Source organism: Lagenorhynchus albirostris, chromosome 6, assembly GCF_949774975.1.
Source record: "Lagenorhynchus albirostris chromosome 6, mLagAlb1.1, whole genome shotgun sequence".
In the NCBI taxonomy this organism is placed as follows: Eukaryota; Metazoa; Chordata; class Mammalia; order Artiodactyla; family Delphinidae; genus Lagenorhynchus; species Lagenorhynchus albirostris.
The window spans coordinates 48,400,888-48,423,541 of record NC_083100.1 but is presented as its reverse complement, the minus strand read 5'-3'; the positions used below and the strand labels follow the sequence as shown (position 1 = coordinate 48,423,541).

General features: G+C 32.3%; 1 long non-coding RNA gene across 1 annotated transcript in view; it reads right to left on the bottom strand.

Moving 5' to 3' along the window:
• Positions 1-206: 206 nt before the first annotated feature.
• The window catches only part of LOC132521729 (uncharacterized), a 137,981-nt gene continuing 115,533 nt past the window's right edge, over positions 207-22,654 (bottom strand). The window contains exon 3 of the long non-coding RNA XR_009540947.1: positions 207-338. This is a non-coding gene — a long non-coding RNA (uncharacterized LOC132521729). The remainder of the gene's footprint in view (positions 339-22,654) is intronic.

Below are 22,654 nucleotides of genomic sequence, written 5' to 3'. Positions count from 1 at the left end.
AGAAATAAGAGACTTAAACATTCAATTGTCAATGTTAGTCAACTAAGAAAGAAAAAGATGAACATAACATTCCTAAATTTTTGTCTTATCTTCCATCAATACAATAACACATGGATGAATCTTTTCCACTATACTACAATTCAGTTTCTGATTGGTACTTTGTCATTTTTTCATTCTAAACAATGCCAATTTAAATTATATGATAGTGGCAATCTAAGTACCTGATGTGTCTAAATGATGAAACACCAATCCTTGCCAAAAATGATGAAGCAGCACACACTCAGTATCAGTTGTGAAAGTTACGGGCAGTTCCTAGGTTACAAACAGTCTTTTCTTAGCTGAAAAATAGCACCAATTGAATACAAGATCATTTATAGACTTGGAACTCTTCATAATAACTTTAAAAATTATTTTGTACAGCCTGAAAATATAAAAGATGTAATTCTCATTATTTTCATTTTAAAAGAGTAGTGTTTTTCTTTTATTTTAAGACTTTTATATTATTGCATAATGTCATTCATGAATACTTAAAATCACTAAAAGAACAGACAATAGTACCATCTTCAAAAATACTATAAATTATATTCATGGAAAAGCAAACAGGTGTTTTACCACTCAATATTTGATAGATATCGAACAGCAAGCCATCACCTGACAAAGTACATATATATCATATATATATCAAAACAGAGTACTTTGGTTTAATGTGTAGCACTGATAGATGCTAGATTCATATGCTTTGTGACTGCAATGAACAGGATTTGGTTTCAATTGTTACACCTTGAAGTCATACTTTTAGTTTAATTTCAATAATTCAAGCTAATATGGAATTATTAAAGTTGTCTATTTCATTATGGCATAATTAGATATTAATATTTTGAAAATGAACAAAGAGAAATGGGTTACTATGTACACCAAGTGATATTGGGTTAATTAATGTGGCCTAAAAGTATAACAAAAGTATTATTTATGTAAATGTATGTGGATCCATTCTTTTGGATATTTATTTAATTTTTCATTTATATAGGCTACTTTCTATATTTATAAACCTTTTAAATCTTTATCTTAAAGAGTGGCAAAAAAGTGTAATTTATCAACTATTTATATTACACAAACATCAGTGAAAATGTAATAAAAATTGTTTTAATGTAGATAGCATTAACATATGGGGAAAATCAATGCTGCATTTTCTGCCCATATTTAATGTAAAGAAACAAAATTATGTAAAGTTACTAAAGTACTTGCCAATTTCACATATATCTGAGCCTCCAACATTATAGTGTCAGATTTATCTGGTTTTAAAAACTGAAGCTCTTTGTGCCCATGTTTCTAGATATAAAAATGATACATTTGTTATTTGAAAAGCAATATATGAAAAAATATATAACTGGGGAGCTTCCAGTTTTGGGTAAGATGAAGTAAGTGCACCTCTTTCTCTTCCACAGAACACAACTATGAAACTTTGACAGAATGCATGGCACAGCTATTTGAGGACTATGAAATGTACATCAACAGGCAGACTGAAATAGAACACATAAATCAAAGTAGCTACAAACTAGAGATGAGTTTTCCATTTTGTTTTATCTTTTAGTATCTCCTGGTCTGAACTTAATTCATTTGGGAATCTCAGACTGGGCACTGTGGGGCAAAAACAACAACAACAACAACAAACAAACAAAAGAGCTTCGGGAAAAGCTTTTTAGTTCTAGTTTAAAAAGTGGGAAAGTGAATTATTAAAGTTCATAGAGAGAGAGAAAGAGAAAATGGTATTTTTTCTTTCTTTTATCTTTTCTTTCAAAATATAGGGTCTAGGTAATCTGCCAAGGTGATGGTAATGGTGGCAACGACTGGCAGCTTGCAGAAGCTAAAAATCTAAGGAATGATAACCTTTATCCCTATTCTCTCTGGAGGTATAGATTCAGATAGTGGGACCAAAGTCTGTCTATTCTATTTATATATTCTCTTACTTCTTGGCCCCAGACATGGCTCAAGAGCAGAAGTACTTGCTGCCTGCCTTAAAAAAAAAAATGGAACCAAAGGCATAAAGGGAATAAGAAAATGCTGAAGAGATTTTAGGAAAGGGAGCTTGGGAAATCAACCCCACAAATTCCTTTAGGACCTACTGGACCCACCTCTGGTATATGTATGTAAGGATCGAATTCTAATTAGCATGTAAAAGGCTTTAAGAACTGAGATAAGAGACCTCTGTCCAAGACCTTCACTAAACCTCTGTGGCACACAAGGCACAGAATTATACAGCACTTCAAAAGGTTTGAAAAATGAACTGACATTGGAACCACAACTCAGAGAATGAATGTTAGACCTTGCAACATGAACATAATCAGGGGATTTTCACACTAAAACATAAACGTTGGCATTCTCTATTGGATTTAAACAAGACCCAATGTCTCAGTATGTAAAATTCAAAATGTGCAAGATTACCCAAATTTACTCAAAATGATTCCAAAACTGCTCAGTAATCAAATTACTCAAAATTCATCAAAAAGTACTCAGTGTACAATGAGCTATGTAAAATCAACTTGCTTAAAAAAAAATTCAAAATATGACAGAAGCAGCTGTTATAAAACATCCAAACACTTTTGAAACAAATGTTAAAATATAAAGTACAGAAAGCATATACAATATAAAGAAGAACGAAATGATAACATTAGAACTGAAAAACCCACGGAACAAACTCAGTACCAGAGTAGACATGAAAGAGGAAAGAGGAAGGAGTCAGTGAACTTAAAGATAGATCAATAGTATTTATTCAACCTGAACATCTGAGAGAGAGACAACATTAAAAATAAAATAATGAATAAAGTTTCAAATATCTGTGGGACAAAAACAAAAGGTCAAAACAAATTTGGAGTTCTATAAGGAGAGAAAAAAATGATGTGATGCTGAAAAATTATTTTAAGAAATAATGGATTAACGCAAATGGCAAAATTTTATTCTTTTTTATGGCTGAGGAGTACCCCATTGTGTGTGTATGTATGTGTGTGTATATATATATATATATATATACACCACAGTTTCTTTATCCATTCACCTGTTGATGGACGCTTAAGTTGCTTCCATATCTTGGCAGCTGTAAATAATGCTGCTATGAACAGTGGGGTGCATGTATCTTTCAAATTAGTGTTTTTGTTTTTTGGACATATACCCAGTAGTGGAATTGCTGCGTCATATGCAACTCAGCCGTAAAAAAGAATGAAATTTTGTCATTTACAGCAACATGGATATACTTGGAGGGCATTATGCTAAATGAAATAAGTCAGATAGAGAAAGACAAACACTGTATATCACTTAAATGTGGAGCCTAAAAAAATACAACAAACTAGTGAATATAACAAAATAAGAAGAAGACATACAGAACTAGTGGTTCCCAGCAGGGAGAGGGAAAGGACAAGGGGCACTATAGGGGGAGGGTATTAAGAGGTACAAGTTATTAGGTATAAAATAAGCACAAGGATATACTGCACAACATGGGGAATACAGACAATGTTTTACAATAACTATAAATGGAATACATAACGTTTAAAAAATGTGAATCACTATATTGTACACCTGTAACATATAATATTGCACAGCAACTATACTCAATTAAAAAAATAATAATTTAAGAAAAACAAAATAGATTGAAAGTCCCACATTTGATGAAAGACATACACCTACAGATTCATGAAGTTGAATGAATCCCAAACAGAATAAGCACAAAGAAATCTGTGTCCAGATATATGATAAACTGCTGAAAACTAAAAACAAATAAAAATCTTGAAAGAAGCCAGAGAAAAACACTTCACTACCTATAGGGGAACACTGATTTGAATGACTGCAGAACTCTTACCACAAACCATGGGGGCCAGAAGAAAGCGACATGACATTTTTTGAGTGGTAAAAGAAAGGAGGTGTCAAGCCAGAATTCTGTACTGAGTAAAAATATCCTTCAGGATGATGGTGAAATAAAGATATTCTCAGATGAAGGAAAAATAAACTAATGTGTAGCCTGCAAAAGGCTCTAAAATAATTGTTAAAATTAATTCTTCAAACAGAAGAGAAATGATACTGAAAGGAAACTTGGAAAATCAAGAATAAAGTATCCATACAATAAAATACTAGTCATCAAGCCATGCAACAGTTTGGATACCTGATGATACAGGCAATGACTTGAATGAATCTCAATGTATTCTGCTGAATGAAAGAAGCTTTTTCAGAAGGTTACTTACTATGTGATTCCATATCAATAACATTCTTTAAAAAAACTATAGTAAAGAGAAAAGATTAGTGGTTGCCAGAAGTCACAGGATGGTGTGATTATAAAGAGATAGTATGAGGAAGTTTTTTTAGGTGATGGAAATATTCTCTATTAGTATTAATGTTGCTGATTACATGAAATTATATATGTGTTAAAATTTATGGAATTATATAACAAAAGACAAAATAAGCCCATTTGACTGGATCATAATTTTAAAAATTAATCAAAACAAAAAACTTCTTAAAAGTATATTTGGGATATGGGCAAATTTTGATTTTTTGTTATTGTTTGTTTACTTTTAGTTATCAAATATGCATAAGTATTTTCAATCAGCTATGTATTCTTGATGTAATTTTGAAATAAAAAGCAATCATATCAAAGGTTCTATTTTTGTTAAAAAATGATATTTTTATTTTCTTTTCACTACCAAAATAATTAAATATATAATTTCAATTCTTTTCATCATTGATCACTTGCATTTTTTCCCTCTCCTATCATCCCAAGAATAACTAGGTGTATGAATAAAATAAAAATGCCATTTCTAATATCTCTTATTCTACACTCTATGCCCATCGACCAACTTTGCTTATTTGCATGTACAAAATATTTCAATTTGATCTAGTTTGTCTCTAAACAAATGGATCATATTAATGTATAATCTGATGTTATTACAGGAAACTTGAATTTTAATGAACCCTGTTTGATTTGGATGAGTCAAGACAGGCATAATACAATTGAGTTAATTAGCAAGAATTTTGTAATCAATGTTGATTATAAAATGGGATGATGGTATATGCATGATTTGGAGGCATTCCCTGCCTTGAACATTAATGCAATTGGATAAAAATTGGCATTTTAAAGGTAGCACATTGCTCTGAAATGAAAAGGTAACATATTTTTGATCCATGTAAATATTAATCTATATACCTTTTATTACACGAGTGGAAATCCATTTAAAGAGATCTAAGAGCAATAAATTGTTCTAATTTCATAGAACATAACCATTAAATCTGCTATTGCTAAACATATAATGAGTAAATCTAGGATATGGCACATAATTATCATGATTAGGATTTTGTCCTATACATCACTGATGAGTGTATATCTTTGCTTTGGAGTTTTTTTTTTTTGTTTTTAAATTCTGTCACTGCTAACATTTTTCTTATGAAGACATCAGTGCTCTTAACTACCTTAGGTTTACAGATAAAATATGTACACATGTTTTCTATCTATTAGTTCTTTATACAATCAACTGTTTTAAATATATTTACTTTTACTTTACAGGTTGTGTGTGGGATAAATGTATTTTGCCTACTCTTAATGTTCTTTTGAATTATAATTTAGTATAATCCATGTTATTTAACATTCTTTTAACAATAATTTTGGAACATTATATGATTTCATATGGCATCAAGTTGAATAACGTATGTGAATTTTTTTTATAATAAAGACTTCAAAGGAATAAAATCATTGCGTTTCAAATTAAAACTCATGCTAGATAAAATAGACACAATTTATATTAATTCATATAAAAAGATTTAATAAAATATGTCAGGATTATGCTACTGAGAGAATGTTTTAAAAATTAAATATGTAAAACAAAAAAATACATGTCAGAATAATAAACTATTTTCAGGGGATAATGAATTTATATTACATAAATTTTGTATCTTCCAAACATCAAACCTTTTTTGAGAGATTGTTCTTGACCTGATTCAGTTTTTATATGTAATTTAGAGTTCATCAACCAAAGTAACTGAAAACCATTTAACATCTTCTTTCTACTTATTATTTAAAATCATATTTGCTTTTCCAAATTTTATAAAGTGTCATGAATACAATTTTGAATATTGTTATTTGGATTCTCCACATTAACTTCCAGAGATTTACCAGTATTATCTTTGCCATATAAAACTGAAATGTTATTATATTATATAAATGTTATATATTATAACATGGAAATGTTATTATATTCCACATTACATTTAAATAATTATTTTTGTAAAAAAATTTAATCAAGTGAGTGATCTAAATGTATCTTTAGTATACTTGTTTTTCTTTAAGCCAGAGCTATTCTCAGAAAATTCTGCCCATATTTTCAAATTTTTGTGTGAATTTTTCTGTAAAACTACAATTTTTTTAAAGACACAGAGTTTATAATAGGGTATTTGCTCAGCATTGTGAAAGGCAACAGGTTATTTTAGGGAAGAGGCAAACATGGTTTCTCATGTAGAGTAGAACATAATCTCTAAGTAATGTGCAGCATGATAAATATTACAAAAAGTTAAGCACAATGCTATTATGAAAATACACAACAAGGAAATTTGATGTAAGTATTCACTGAAGACCTCCCTGAAGAATATCTTTTATCTTATAGACAGCATATAGCTAGGTCTTATGTTCTCATTCTGACAGTAAATCTGACAGTCTCTGTCTTTTAACTGATTTGGAACACTCATATTTAAGGTGATTGCTGATATGGCTGGATTAACATATGTCATTATTTTATCTCTTTTCAATTTATTTGTTCTTTCCTTCTTTTACTCTTTTTTTCTACCTTCCTTGGATATAACAGACCATGTTTTTGATTGTGTCTTATCTACACAATTATTCATACTTTTTTAAAAATTTAGTGGTTTTTCTAGTTTTATTATAATGTATACTTAAATAATCTGAGTTTACCTTCAAAGAATATTATACCATTTTATGTATAGTGTAAAGATCTTATAAGAGTAATTCCCAATTCCTCCCTCCCATACCTTGTAATATACTTCACTTTTACATATACTATAAAGACACAATAATTGTTAACATATTTGCTTTAAGCATTCAATTATCTTTTAGAGAAACTGAGCACCATGAAAATGATTTCACCTTCATTTATCCCATCACAAATGCTCTTCAGCTTTTGGTTTTGATCTATGTTTCTTTGGCCTATATATTTCTTTTACCTGAAGAACTTCCTTTAACATTTATTATAGAGTACGTCTGCTGACAATTAACACCCTCAGTTATTCACCTGAGTACATTTTTATTTCTATTTAATTTTTAAAGGATATTTTCCTAGGATATTCCTTAAAATTCTGATTGACTTCTTTCTTTTTCAGCATTTTAACAATTTTACTCCATTTTTCTCTTGTTTACATGGTTTCTGAAGATAATATATATATTCTTCAGATTCTCTTTCTTTATAGGTTATTACAAAATTTTGAGTATAGTTCCCCGAGCTATACAGTAGGTCTTTGTTGGTCATCTATTTTATATATAGTAGTGTGTACATGTTAATCCAAACCTCCTTAGAATCTTTCTCTGGTTACCTTCAATGTTTTCTCTGCATCTCTGGTTTTTGGCAATTTGAATATAATAAATACGTTTTTTTCCCTTGATATTTTTCCTGCTTCTTATTCTCCAAGCTTTGTGGACATATGGTTTCATATCTGTCATTAATTTTGGAATTTTTTTTGCCATTTTCTCTAAATATTTCTTGTTCCTCATTCTCTCTTTTTTCTACCTCTGTGGTACTGATTATATATGTATGTCACACAATTTGATATTCTCCTGTATCTTTTGTATGCTATGTTCTATTTTTCTTTTTGACTTCTTTTCTTTGCATTTGGGTTTGGGTAATATTCATTAACCTACCTTCAAATTTATTGATTTGTTTTTTCGACTCTATCAAGTCTACTGACCAACCTGTTGAATGCTTCTTCATTTTTTTCACTGTGATTTGATTTCCAGCACTTCTGTTTTCTTATGTTTTATCATTTTCATTTCTCTGCTGAATGTATCTGATTGTTTAACTTTTGTATTAGAGTCTTTAAAATATTTACCAGAGTTATTTAAAATTCTCTATCTGATTGTTCCAATATATTCATCATATCTGATTCTAGCCATGATGTTTATTTTGTCCCGTCAGACAGTGTATATTCTTACCTTTTCATGTACCTCATAAATTTTTGAGTCATGCCAGACATATTGTAAAAGACAGGTGACAAAGAGGTGTTTAAGTTTATGCTTGAAAATGAGCTTACTTTTTCTTCTGCTAGTTCTTCAGTGTGGGGTTTTACAATCATCTGGTCAGGAATTGGGCTTGTATGACATTTTGTGTTTGTTTGCTTTGTAATGGATACTCTCAGTGTACTAGAGGACTCAAATTCTTCTAGTGATTCTTTGTGTTTAGAATGTTGGCTAATTTGTAATTTCTACTCCATGCTTGGTTTAGTTATCTTCACTCTTGATTAGATTTTCCCTTTATTTTGGTCCCCAGAGAGAGAATCTGTCTCTTGCAGCTCTCCCAGTTGTGTTCCACTCAATGCTTTTACCCGTACCCTAATCCTAACCCGTACACTAACACTAACCCATACCCTAACACATACCCTAACCCGTAGCCATACCCTAAATGGTACCCTAACCCTATCCTGTACCCTAACCCTAACCCTAACAATAACCCTAACCTGTACCCTAAACCGTAACCTAATCCTAACCCATACCCTAACACTAACCTGTACCCTAACACGTACCCTAACCCTAAGCCATTACCATACCCTAAGAGACGGTGTGTGTGTGTGTGTGTGTGTGTGTGTGTTTGCGTTGTTTACCTGTTCCCCTCCCTCAGCTCAGCTGTACTTGTTTCCTACCTTTTCCATAAAGCTACATTTTTTTTTTGCCCTTTCCTCTGTAGATAAGACTTTTATACATTAATGGAGACAGATGAGATGGATCTAGGTGGTTTTGGCAGTGGCTGCTGCTCCCCTCCACACAATGGAAGCTATTTCTTGATTCGTCCTGACAGTGAATGACTGGTAAAATATCTGTGAGAAAAGCCCAAGAGTTATTGCAAACTCCCTGCAAACTCCCTATGTCTGCAGTCCCCAGCAATCTTCATACTTTCACTCTAGCTTATATGTAAGCTTTGGAAATTTGGTAAAAATATCTGGATCTTCCTACTGGCTTCTATGGTATAAATGGCATCTATTTCAGGTAAGCATATGGCTGTGTAGTGTTTCTACTTGCAAGCATCTGTCTTTCTCCAGATTTTGAATTAGCTGATGGAATCATGATGTCACTTCACTGAGGGTTCAAGAAACGTCATTAACTGTCAGTTTGCCCAACTTGTTTCTGTTTGTGAGAGTGAGAACATTGTTCTTTCTGGTTCTCTACATCTCTAAACTGAAACAAAAAATATATATTGTGAGCCTTCTATTTCCTAGTGTAATCACATAAATTGGGTATTAAACTTTTTTTTAAGTTTTTGAAGTGATAAAAAAGGTCATAACAATTGTTCAATAACCTATATAAATTACACTGGAAGTAGGGTTGTCCCTTTTCTAATCTACATATACCACTAGTGAGCCTAGTTCCCAATTTATTGCCCTCAGCAGGTCCTGTGCACAACCAATTGCAATTCTCCACTTATCAGAAAAAAATAAATTATGTTTTAGTAATTATAATGAATAATGTAATATTTTGGCTAAATGCATTTACTCTTGTTTCACATATTCTGTCTTAGAAAAATGTGTTGTATACAGGGAAATTATACCTGCTGTAGGTTAAATTATATTGATGTATCCTGAAATCTTTTAATCAATTTACATTTCATTTTGAAAAAGTCAACAAATTGACCATAGTCTACTGCTAAATTGTTTTTATTGAAATTCATGTAATTTACTATTGTAGCAAATATCAGATTGACATTGTTAGAAGTATAATGAAGAGAAGGAAATTTATTTAAAGCTCTTATTAGATTGAATATCATACCATATAAGAATATGGTATAGATAGGCTCATACACCAGAGGCGAGAGAGTAGAAGCAAGAAGAACTACAATCCTGCAACCTGTGGAACAAAAGCGACATTCACAGAAAGATGAAAAGGCAGAGGGCTATGTACCAGATGAAGGAACAAGATAAAACCCCAGAACAACAACTAAATGAAATGGAGATAGGCAATCTTCCAGAAAGAGAATTCAGAATCATAGTGAAGATGATCCAGGACCTTGGAAGAAGAATGGAGGCAAAGATCCAGAAGATGCAAGAATTGATTAACAAAGATCTAGAAGAATTAAAGAACAAACAAACAGAGATGAACAATGCAATAACTGAAACGAAAATTACACTAGAAGGAATCAAGAGCAGAATAACTGAGGCAGAAGAACAGATAAGTGATCTGGAAGACAGAATGGTGGAATTCACTGCTGCAGAACAGAATAAAGAAAAAAGAATGAAAAGAAATGAAGACAGCTTAAGAGACCTCTGGGAAAACATTAAACACAACAACATTCGTGTTACAGGGGCCCCAGAAGGAGAAGAGAGAGAGAAAGGACCAGAGAAAATATTTGAAGAGATTATAGTCAAAAACTTCCCTAACATGGGAAAGAAAAGAGTCACCCAAGTCCAGGAAGCACAGAGAGTCCTATACAGGATAAACCCAAGGAGAAACATGCTGAGACACATAGTAAACAAATTGGCAAAAATTAAAGACAAAGAAAAATTATTGAAAGCAGCAAGGGAAAAAAGACAACATACAAGGGAACTCCCAAAATGTTAACAGCTTATTTCTCAGCAGAAACTCTACAGGCCAGAAGAGAGTGGCATGATATACTTAAAGTGAGGAAAGGGATGAAACTACAACCAAGATTACTCTACCCAGCAAGGACCTCATTCAGATTCCATGGAGAAATCAAAAGCTTTACAAAAAATCAACAGCTAAGGGAATTCAGCAGCACCAAACCAGCTCTACAACAAATGCTAAAGAACTTCTCTAACTGGGAAACACAAGAGAAGAAAAAGACCTACAAAAACAAACCCAAAACAATTAAGAAAATGGTAATAGGAACATACATATCAATGATTACCTTAAACGTGAATGGATTAAGTGCTCCAACCAAAAGACACAGGCTTGCTGAATGGATACAAAAACAAGACCCATATATACGTTGTCTACAAGAGACCCACTTCAGACCTAGGCACACATACAGACTGAAAGTGGGGGATGGAAAAAGATATTCCATGCAAATGGAAATCAAAAGAAAGCTGGAGTAGCAATACTCATATCAGATATAATAGACTTTAAAATAAAGAATGTTACAAGAGACAAGGAAGGACACTACATAATGCTCAAGGGATCAATCCAAGAAAAAGATATAGCAATTATAAATGTATATGTACCCAACATAGGAGCACCTCAATACATAAGGCAACTGCTAACAGCTCTAAAAGAGGAAATTGACAGTAACACAATAATAGTGGGGGACTTTAACACCTCACTTATACCAATGCACAGATCATTCAAACAGAAAATTAATAAGGAAACACAAGCTTTAAATGATACAATAGACCAGAGAGATTTAATTGATATTTATAGGACATTCCATCCAAAAACAGCAGTTTCTTTCTTCTCAAGTGTGCAGAGAACATTCTCCAGGATAGAGCATATCTTGGGTCACAAATCAAGCCTCAGTAAATTTAAGAAAACTGAAATCATATCAAACATATTTTCTGACCACAATGCTATGAGATTAGAAATCAATTACAGGGAAAAAAACATAAAAAAACCAAACACATGGAGGCTAAACAATACATTACTAAATAACCAAGAGATCACTGAAGAAATCAAAGAGGAAATCAAAAAATACCTAGAGACAAATGACAAAGAAAACACGATGATCCAAAACCTATGGGATTCAGCAAAAGCAGTTCTAAGATGGAAGTTTATAGCTATACAAGCTTACCTCAAGAAACAAGAAAAATCTCAAATAAACAATCTAAGGCTACACCTAAAGGAACTAGAGAAAGAAGAGCAAACAAAACCCAAAGTTAGAAGGAAGGAAATCATCAAGATCAGATCAGAAATAAATGAAATAAAAACAAAGAAAACAATAGCAAAGATCAATAAGACTAAAAGCTGGTTCTTTGAGAAGATAAACAAAATTGATAAACCATTAGCCAGACTCATCAAGAAAAAGAGGGGGAGGACTCAAATCAATCAAATTAGAAAAGAGGAGAAGTTACAACAGACACCGCAGAAATAAAAACCATCCTAAGAGACTACTACAAGCAACTCTATGCCAATAAAATGCACAACCTGGAAGAAATGGACAAGTACTTAGAAAGGTATAACCTTTCAAGACTGAACCAGGAAGAAATAGAAAATATGAACAGACCAATCACCAAGTAATGAAATTGAAACTGATTAAAAATCTTCCAACCTGCCGATGCAGGGGACATGGGTTTGTGTCCCAGTCCGGGAAGATCCCACATGCCACAGAGCGGCTGGGCCCGTGAGCCATGGCCGCTGAGACTGCGTGTCCGGTGCCTGTGCTCCACAACGGGAGAGGCCACAACAGTGAGAGGTCCGCATACCGCAAAAAAAAAAAAAAAAATCTTCCAACAAACAAAAGTCCACGACCAGATGGCTTCACAGGCGAATTCTATCAAACATTTAGAGAAGAGGTAACACCAATCCTTCTCAAACTCTTCCAGAAAATTGCAGAGGAAGGAAAACTACCAAATTCATTCTATGAATCCACCATCACCCTGATACCAAAACCAGACAGAGATATTACAAAAAAAGAAAATTAAAGACCAATATCACTGATGAATATAGATGCAAAATTCCTCAACAAAATACTAGCAAACAGAATCCAACAACACATTAAAAGGATCATACACCATGATCAATTGGGATTTATCCGAGGTTTGCAAGGATTCTTCAATATACGCTAATCAATCAATGTGATACACCATATTAACAAATTGAAGAATAAAAACCATATGATCATCTCAATAGATGCAGAACAAGCTTTTGACAAAATTCAACACCCATTTATGATAAAAACTCTCCAGAAAGTGGGCAAAGAGGGAACCTACCTCAACGTAATAAAGGTCATATATGACAAACCCACAGCAAACATCATTCTCAATGGTGAAAAACTGAAAGCATTTCCTCTAAGATCAGGAGCAAGACAAGGATGTCCACTCTCACCACTATTATTCAACATATTTTTGGAAGTCCTACCCATGGCAATCAGAGAAGAAAAAGAAATAAAAGATATCCAAATCGGAAAAGAAGTAAAACTGTCACTGTTTGCAGATGACATAATACTATACACAAAGAATCCTAAAGATGCTACCAGAAAACTACTAGAGCTAATCAGTGAGTTTCATAAAGTTGCAGGATACAAAATTAATGCACAGAAATCTCTTGCATTCCTATACACTAATGATGAAAAATCTGAAAGAAATTAAGGAAGCATTCCCATTTACCACTGCAAAAAAAAGAATAAAATACCTTGGAATAAACCTACCTAGGGTGAAAAAAGTCCTGTATGCAGAAAACTATAAAATACTGATGAAAGAAATTAAAGGTGATATCAACAGATGGAGAGATATACCATGTTCTTGGTTTGGAAGAATCAACATTGTGAAAATGACTATACTACCCAAAGCAATCTACAGATACAATGCAATCCCTATCAAATTATCAATGGCATTTTTTACTGAACTAGAACGAAATATCTTAAAATTTCTATGGAGACACAAAAGACCCTGAATAGCCAAAGCAGTCTTGAGGGTAAAAAATGGAGCTGAAGGAATCAGACTCCCTGACTTCAGACTATACTACAATGCTACAGTAATCAAGACAATATGGTACTGGCATAAAAACAGAAATATAGATCAATGGAACAGGATAGAAATCCCAGAGATAAACCCAAGCACCTAAGGTCAACTAATCTTTGACAAAGGAGGCAAGGACATACAATGGAGAAAAGAGAGTCTCTTCAATAAGTGGTGCTGGGAAAACTGGACAGCTACATGTAAAAGAATGAAATTAGAACACTCACTAATACCATACACAAAAATAAACTCAAAATGGATTAGAGACCTAAATGTAAGACCAGGCACTATAAAACTCTTAGAGGAAAACATAGGAAGAACACTCTTTGACATAAATCACAGCAAGATCTTTTTTGATCCATCTCCTAGAGTAATGGAAATAAAAACAAAAATAAATAAATGGGACTTAATGAAACTTCAAAGCTTTTGCACAGCAAAGGAAATCATAAACAAGATGAAAAGACAACCCTCAGAATGGGAGAAAATATTTGCAAACAAATCAACGGAGAAAGGATTAATCTCCATAATATATAAACAGCTCATGCAGCTCAATATTAAAAAGCAAACAACCCAATCCAAAAATGGGCAGAAGACCTAAATAGACATTTCTCCAAAGAAGACATACAGATGGCCAAGAAGCACATGAAAAGCTGCTCAACATCACTAATTAATAGAGAAATGCAAATCAAAACTACAATGAGGTATCACCTCATACCAGTTAGAATGGGCATCAGAAAATCTATAAACAAGAAATTCTGGAGAGGGTGTGGAGAAAAGGGAGCCATCTTGCATTGTTGTTGGGAATGTAAATTGATACAGCCACTACGGAGAACAGTATGGAGATTCCTTAAAAAACTAAAAATAGAATTACCATATGACCCAGCAATCCCACTACTGGGCATATACCCAGAGAAAACCATAATTCAAAAAGACACATGCACCCCAATGTTCATTGCAGCACTATTTACAATAGCCAGGTCATGGAAGCAACCTAAATGGCCATCGACAGTTGAATGGATAAAGAAGATGTGGTACATATATATGATGGAATATTACTCAGCCATAAAAAGGAATGAAATTGGGTCATTTGTTAGAGATGTGGATGGATCTAGAGACTGTCATACAGAGTGAAGTAAGTCAGAAAGGGAAAAAAAATATCGTATTTTAATGCATATATGTGGAACCTAGAAAAGGGTACAGATGAACCAGTTTGCGGAGCAGAAATTGAGACACAGAAGTAGAGAAAAAACATATTTACACTAAGGGGGGAAAGAGACGAGTCTGGGGGTGGTGGTGTGATGAATTGGGAGTTTGGGATTGACATGTGTACACTGATGTGTGTAAAATGGATGACTAATAAGAACCTGCTACATAAAAAAATAAATAAAATTAAAGAAAATATAGTTTAAACTAAAGTTTTTTAATTTTACTTAATACATTTCTAAATTTAAAATAAATCACTAGGGATCAAAAATCAGTTTCAAAATTTTAAATATTCCTAAAGAGTTAAATGTATATATAAAATCTTTACAGAGGTTTGTTTTATACTGAGATATTTATGTATTTATAATTGTTGTTCTTAATTTAACATTGAGATGCAAAGGAATTTAGTATCAATGCAGTGATGAGAAATGTATTTAATTAAATGTTTAATGATTACTACTAGTGAAACTAATGGTCATTGTACTAGTGTTCCTTCCTTGAGATAACACCCTTAAAAGTAAAGATGTGACAGAATAGCATAATGGTTAACAGTGTAGATTCTAAAGCCCTCAGTGACTGAGTTTAAAAATTTTTTCTAACACTCAGTAGCTGCCCAAACTTTGGCAACTTTCTTAAATACCCTGTGTCTCAGTTTATTTATCTGACAAATGAGGATAATGATAGTATCTACTTCATTGATTTGTGGGAAGGATTAAATGATTTAATTGATATCAAGCACTTAGACATCTTCAATAGACAACTATTGTATGATTTTATTAGTTTCATTTTCTTAACTCCTTAGTATATTTGATGGTTTATGTAAAACTTTTCAGCATCAAGAACAATGACTAGAAAACATTGTGTTCAGAATTAAGGTCAGAATTAAGTAGTAGCAATTGGATTCAATCCAATCCAGGTTCTTAAGAATCCAAAGATAGTCTTTCAACATATGAAGTGGCAATGGGTGAAATGATTGGTGATGAATATCACTATCTTTTTCTTTTCTCCCTTAAGTAACTGCCACTGGGGTTCTATCAGTCTGGACATCCTCCTGCAGGAGGTTTGACTGTTCTTCTATATGCCTTTACCCTATTACTTTCTAAGATTCAATGACTATCATCTTCCTCTTTTCCCCTCTACAATATAAATTAAGTGGGCTTTTAGTTTGTAAAAAAATTACTTCTGTGCCATATCTATACTTCTTTATGAATAACCTAAGTGTGCGTCCTCAATAAAAATATGCAAGTAGTTATTTTGGCCCTTTTACTCTAAGCAATCTTTTAACATACATTTGTTCTTTTAACAAAAATTCACTGGGCAATCACAATGCATCAGGAACGGAAGTACAGATAATTGATTATGGGGAGAAACTATTTGATGAAAGAGAAAAGGAATGGTGCAAGAAGATATGGATTTTAATTTTGTAGACTTGAATGAGTGGAGACTTTATTTTAAAATAGAGAAAAGTACATAAAAATGTCAACATCACACACAAGAACAAAGAATAATGGTAAATATATAATCCATTTTTTCTTTAGTGCTTTTAAATATAACAAATTAACAACACATTTGACGATTCCTAGACCCAAGGAGTTGTTATATATTTAAATATTATTTTCAAATTTAAAATTTTTATATGTCAGTAAAGGTTGTTTTACTTTTACATTTTTACTTTTACATATCAATTATCTTGATTGATATCCAGTGTTTGCAGATCTGTGAGCTTTGATATCTAAACTGACTTCTAAATCTTCTATCCTAGTTCCTTGATGTCTTACACTTAGCATTCATCTCTACTTTATCCCACTTGGGGCTAATCTCTGTATTATGGATTTTATTTATTTGTTTATTTATTCATTAATTCATCTCAGCTATGGATTTAAATTTCAAAGATAATTTAACTTATTTATTTATTCGTTCAATATTTATTAGTTCAGGGGCTTCCCTGACAGTCCAGTGGTTAAGACTTTGCCTTCCAATGCAGGGGACACAGGTTCAATCCCTGGTCAGGGAACTAAGATACCGCATGCTGTGCAGTGAGGCCAAAAAACAAAAAATTTTTTAGTTCAATATACTTGGATTGATTTGCATGTGGAAGGAGAGATTCTATCTGTAATTCCACCTTACTGTTTGGCATTGGGCATAATTTCCAAATATTTATTGTGGCACTGTCAGGAATATTGAATACAAAATGCATTTTTTTAGCACAAGAGGTGAAAATGGTACCTATGAAAATGTAAATTGTCTATGTATACTTTCTTTTCCAAAAAAATCAATTTCATGTGTCTGAAAAAGCAATACTGTATTAACAGAAAAATCTCTATTAAGGGAAGTCAAGGTGTTCTTAGGAAAAAGTGTTGACTCACACTCTGGAAATGAAATAAATAACAGTTTTCTTATATGTGTACATATTAATACATCAAAATAGGACTTTACCGGGCTTCCCTGGTGGCGCAGTGGTTGAGAGTCCGCCTGCTGAGGCAGAGGACACGGGTTCATGCCCCGGTCTGGGAGGATCCCACGTGCCACGGAGCGGCTGGGCCCGTGAGCCATGGCCACTGAGCCTGTGCGTCCGGAGCCTGTGTTCCGCAACGGGAGAGGCCACAACAGTGAGAGGCCCGCGTACTACAAAAAAAAAAAAAAAAAAAAAAAAAATAGGACTTTACCTTACTTTATAATTTACACGTGGCAGAAAATATTAACCTCTTAATATGGCACATTCAAAACTAAAAAAGCATGAGGGCCTCAACAAATATGCCTAATGTTAGATTTAATGATAAAATTTTTAGTATTTTTTAGAAAATACATTAAAAGCAAATTGTAAAGCATTGACAATATTATATTCACGTATTTTAGAAATTGCTGACTATATAAGAAAATAATGCTAATTTTGTAATTCCACAAATATTCTCTGCATTATATTATATATCATAATGTAGAAAGATGACTGCTTCTATTTTGCACTTGGAATAAGAGAAGTTGATTTCTGGGCTTCCTTATATTTTAGTTGAGCAATATATATACATATTAAGTTGTTATATTGTACATGCATAATTTAATTATAAAATTGAAGTATGCATTCACCATGCATAACCATCTGTTAATAAGTAAAAGAAGGCGAAAGTGTATTATCTATTGTGCTTGACACTGAGTAATCTTTTATCTTCACAATATTAACACATTTTTATTTGAAATACATGAAAATATTTTTATCTTGTATTTTCCCTGGTACTAAAAAGTTTTCATAGATGTAATTTTCTTATGTAAGTTTTTTTCATATTCCATTTTCTTTCTTTAATTAAAATTCACAGAAATGAAATTTCTGACTTATAAATTTATCTTTATTTTTTGTGGAGGAAAGGATTAAATGACCAGGATGCTCTCCTGAAAATCTTTTAGCAAGTTATGCTTTTACCAGCAGTATAAAGAAGACAAATTTTGTTGTAGCTCAGTAATTGTAATTTTATTTCATATTTCTTTGATTATCAGGAAGTTTGAACAACCTCTTTCTCCTTCCTTACTCCCTTTTTTAAAAGCACTGTGCTTCTAATTCATGTGACTATATAGGAAAGTTATTTACTCTTGACTACTATATATTTTTTAAATACAAGTGTTACCTGTGAGCTTGGTAAATTATCTGTGTAATAAATTGTATAATTATAAAATTTAAATATCAATAAAATGTACTGAATAAATATCAAATTCTCGTAGTTTGAAACGGTTCTCATGTGTCAAGCAGGAGTTTATTTTAGTAGATATTAGCCACAAATCCTATCCTATAGCATTGGGAAGATACCAAAATACTACGCAATTTGTATAAATATAAATATACACACAGTTGAAACAAAAGCTAATTTTATAACTAGTTACTCTTTATTGTTACTTTTAATTATTATTTCTATATCATTAGTGTGTTCATTTTTATTTCTGTATTTTCAAATAAAAATTGTATATATTTAAGGGACAACATAATGACTTGATAACATATACTTTTGAAATTAATTTTATTATCATTTACTCACATTGTTACCATATTTTGTGTGCGATAAGTGCATCTGAAATCTATTCTCTTGGCATATGTCTAGTGTTCAATACAGTATTATTATCATTAGTTTGTTCTATTGTCTCATACTATCAATAATATTTTAAGATAATATTGAAACAACTCTAATTTTGATAAAAAAAAGAAAAAGGCAAAACTAAAACAAAAACATGGGTCTGTACAGCAGTACAAATTGTATTATTTCACTGTTTTATAAATTCTATGGCAATCTACTTCCTAAGAATTGCTACTAGGTGTGTACTAATTATTAGCATAAAAAATGACTATAATTTTTCAAGTTGTAATTAGTTATGGTGACTGATTCAGATCAAGCACTGGGCTGTCAGCTGTCTTAGATTATGAATGCAAGACATTACTTGCTCTCTTCCAGTCAAAGCAATTTTTAAGTTATGCTGTTTGAGAGCAGCTGTACCCTTTGAGATGTGATTTATTTAGATTCCCTCAATATTACTGCAGAAGCATGGGGAGATAAATGATTTGATGAGGTTATGTATTTACTGTCAAATGCCATTATGTTTTGAATGTGCAGTAGCAGTGATAGTAAGTTTGTATTTTAAAGTCAAAAGATTAAGTCAAATGAAGAAAAGCACATGAAGTTTGAATGTACAAAGTCGTATCTTCTATAGTTGGGCATGCACTTTTTGAAGGAGCTTTAGAAATCATTAAATATTCACTTTGCCATTTCTGCTTATTAACTGTGAAGAGTAGATACACTATTTAAAGTATAAGCAGAAAAAACACAATTGTTACAAGTCTGAATTGCCAAATCTTTATCTACTGAAAATAAATATAATTGTACTGTATTCATTGCCTTAATTTAACTTAACTTATGCATACATATTTCTCAAAAATAATAAATAAAAAGGAAATTGATTTGAAATGAACTATGTATTCAGACAACTTGATTTTAAAATACTCTCCTGAAGTTGTGTGATGTAGGATGAATAAATCAAATGCTTACTTACAGTGTTTCTCCAATATCCACCTTTAAGGTCATTGAAAACAAATATTACAAGAAAATTTATACATAATCTACTGACTGGAAAGAAAGTATTTCAGTTATTTTCAAAATGTTTCATCACTGTAACCCTTTTATATCAAAATAAATTTTACATATATGTACACACACACATACACACACACACACACACACACACACACACACAAAGATAGACAAGTAGAACTTATCTAGCTTAAAAGAGTTTCTGATGTCCCATTCTGCTTTCCTTCACCTGGCCTCTACCACCTATGAGGTCCTTCTGAGTTATTGCCTAATTCTCTATTGACCATGTGTTTTAAACCATTGATCTAGCCTAGTCTATATATAACAGAAATAGAAGCTAATTTCAGAGACTAAAAAGTCACATGGGACATGAAGCAGCCAGGGCTTGGACCCAAGCCTTCTGACTCCTGTGTCCAAGGCTAATGACATTCTACCAGGATCCTTCATGCAGAGGAAAAAAATGTTCCAATGATCATATGTCTCAAATCTTTTATTAAGGCATGCAATCTGAGGATTCAGCTATGGCTATAACTGTACAATAAAGCAGATCTCAATACAACATTTACAAAGATATATTTGCCCTATAGCTCTTAAGTTTATGCACAAATGCTTTCCCCAGTACAGTTTAGAATTTTTTTTTCTTTTTCCAATAAAATAGTCATCTGTCAGTTTCAAATGATCTGGAGAAATAAACAAATGATAGTCGCTGAAGGGCAGAAGCAGCAGAAAGGAAGAGAAATTCAAAGGAAAGCTTGGCCTGAGTTTAGAGTCTGGTAAACGAACAAAAACTACCACACAACTGAAATATAAAAATCTACAGTAAACTTCTAGAAACATTAATTATAGACTCTTCTAAGTTCAAAATGCTGGGCCAATAAATGTGAATGAAGCATAGTCCTCAACGTATAGTTCCTGGAGGAGAAAACATACGTAATATTTACAATACAGTAAGTTAAGAACACATAAGTTGATAAGAGATACAGAAAATGATAATTAATTCAGTCTGAGGTTAGAAAGTTGGGATATTTAAACTAGACCTTGAAGAAGGAATAAACATTCAATAAATAGAATCAGGATGAAAGGGCAGAAATGGTTCAGGCAAAAGGCCATGTTTTCATAATTAATAATATATCTTTTTAGAAGTAATAATCATAATGATAACTAACATTTGAACCCATATATAACTCAAATTTATAATCATTTTAAAAGGGTGTTAAAATGTTATATATTGACTAACTAATAAAAATTTTATTAACTTATTTAATTTCTCAACAACCTGTGAGTTTGATGTTATTATTATACCATGCTATAGGTTAGGAAACTAACCCAAAAGTAGTGGTTTTCTTAGGATCCACATAGCTAAGCAAATGGTAGACTTGTAGTCACATCTTGTCAAACTTACTTGAGAGCTAACTTTTTTTTTTTTTTTTTTGCGGTACACAGGCCTCTCACTGTTGTGGTCTCTCCCGTTGCGGAGCACAGGGTCTGGACGCGCAGGCTCAGCAGCCATGGCTCACGGGCCCAGCCGCTCCGCAGCATGTGGGATCTTCCCAGACCGGGGCACGAACCCATGTCCCCTGCATCAGCAGGCAAACTCTCAACCACTGTGCCACCAGGGAAGCCCAAGAGCTAACATTTTTAAGAGCATATTACTCTGCTTCCTATAGGGCAATACATAAAACTATGACTGTTATTGAATGTACATCATCTATGCTTCTCTTCATTAAACAAGTAAAATTTAAAACACAAAATGAGGGTTCTTGAGCCATCATCAACATGCAGCGATTTACAATTAGAAGCTCAAGAATTTCAAATAAATCTTATAAAAGGATAAAGTAAAATATATTAAAATTAAATTGTTTTCAGTTGTTATCAGCTTAAAATAGACATAAATATAAGACGTATTATGAAAGCTTCATGGTAATCATAAAGCAAAAACTTACAATAGATACACAAATGATAGAGAAAAAGAATCTAAGTATACCACCATGAAAATCATCAATCCATAAAATAAAACACCAAGAGAGGAGGAAAGGAACAAAGGAACTACAAAACAATCAAAAAACAATGAAATGACAATACTATGTTCTTACTTATTAATAGTTATTCTAAAAGTAAATGGCTTAAATTCCCCAATTAAAAGACATAGAGTGGCTGAATGGATAATAAAAAAAGACCCAACTGTATGCTGTTTACAAGAGATTCATTTAATCTTTAAGTACATTCATAGGCTGAAAGTGAAATGCAAATAGAAACCAAAAGAAAGCAGAGATAGTTCTACTTATATCAAAATAATCTTTAAGTTAAAAGTCATGAAAAGGGACAAAAAATTTCATTAAATAATAATAAGGGATCAATTCATCAAGAAGATGTAACAATTGTAAATATATACGAATCCATTATTGGAGTTTCTAAATATATTAAATAATGATTAACCAATCTGAAGACAGGCAGAAATAGATAGCAATGCAATAATAGTAGGGGACTTCAATACCCCATTTTCAACAATGAAT